The following is a 1,640-nucleotide window of genomic DNA, read 5'->3' as shown; positions in this document are numbered from 1 at the left end:
GGAGGGGAGGGGAGGGGAGGGAGGAAGACATACATTCATGAAGGCCTCCAGGCCTGGCTACCAGGCCCGCCTTTGTTTGGAAGGCTGAGCAGAGCACTGGTGGTTTTTAATCTGGGATGAAGTAACCTGGTCAGAGGAAGTTTGAGGAGGACCCTCTGGCTGCCCAAGGCTGGAGTGGGGCGCGGAGACTGGTGGCCCCTGGGCAGGGCAGCGGGCACAGAGGGAGGGCCCACAGGGCAGCCTCCAGGTACAGCGCCTGCGGAGGCCCTGCCCCAGCTCCCACCCCCTCCCAGAAGATCCCTCCCCGAGACCTCCAACGTCCCTGTGCGCCCACCTGCCCCTGTGCCAGGCCACGCCGGACTCGGGAGGGGGAGACGCAATGCCCCTTGGCCCTCTGCCCGTCTGATAGGGAGAAAGGCCCTGGGCCTGGGCCTTCCTGTCCCCAACCTCAAGGGGCTAGGGGGCACAGGCCTTCCAGGGTCCCCAGCCCTGGGTTCCGAGTGGGGAGGGGCCTCCCTGAGCTCTTGGCGGTTCCATCCCAACCCCCACACCCCCACTCTACAGACCTGACCCACAGGAAGCCGGGCTTCTTGGCCAGCCCAGGGAATTCCTTCCCGGCCCCCTCCCAGCCTCCTGGGCTTCCTGTGTGGAAACGGACCCTGGATCCTGCCTTGGTAAACACAATATCATCGGGGAGAAGTCACCCTCCGAGCTTCCTGTTTGCTGGGCGCAGACTCCAGGGCCAAGCCCCGGCCCCCGGGGGCTCCGGGCACCCTGCTGGGGCAAGTAGCGGGGTCTCCACCCGTGAGATAAACCCTCCCCCACCCAGGGCTGCAGGGACATCCCACTGGAGGCCTCGAACTCCCCCGGGACCATGGGGCCAGGGATCCCAAGCGAGTGTCATGCACCCCAAGACACGTCTTGCATGCACCCCTGGATGGCACCGTGCACCAGGAGGCCGGCCAGGGGTTTTGGCACTGCGGGGAGACCCAGGGGTGGGACAGACGTCCAGCCATGAGCACCCAAACGGCGGCAAAAACGGAGGCGGGAACCGAGGCCGCTACCCTCGGCTGCCCCTGCCCTAGACCTCAGGAGAGCGCCAGGTGCCCCCCGAGGGGCGGGCGGGCGGCGGGTCACTGCTGTTTATTTAGGACCCGTCACTCCACCCCTGCCAGGCCACAGGGCTCAGGCCCAGTGGGAGCCCCACAGGGGTGGCTGACGTGACCTTACCCCCATTTCCCAGGGAGGACACGGGTCAGGAGGGGACAAGGCCGCACACCTGGCGTCACTGGGGCCGGAGCTCAGGAGACAGATGGCCTCACGGACAGAGAAGGGCCCGAGGCAGGCAAGAAGCCTGCTGCAGCCCGGGCTCCAGAAGGCCTTGGGCAGTCTGCCAGGCTCCCACACCTCTGCGGCCACTGCTCTGATCCCTCCCGCCACCGTCCCCACTGCTGTCACCCTCCCCAGGGCCACGGCTTGGGTGACCACAGAAGGAGGCTCAGAGGACCGAACGCTCGCTCTCGAAGATCCAGACTCTTCTCCTGGCACCTGAAGCCCTGGGCGGGGGTCAGCACGCCCCTTGGTCCAGATGAGGCCCAGGAAGGAGCGGGCAAGTCTCCCCCGGGGGCCGCGGGCCAGGC

Source organism: Neophocaena asiaeorientalis, unplaced genomic scaffold (genome assembly GCF_003031525.2).
Source record: "Neophocaena asiaeorientalis asiaeorientalis breed wild unplaced genomic scaffold, Neophocaena_asiaeorientalis_V1.1 scaffold476, whole genome shotgun sequence".
Taxonomy (NCBI): Eukaryota; Metazoa; Chordata; class Mammalia; order Artiodactyla; family Phocoenidae; genus Neophocaena; species Neophocaena asiaeorientalis.
The sequence above is the reverse complement of the archived record's forward strand: the minus strand, read 5'-3'. Positions refer to the sequence as shown.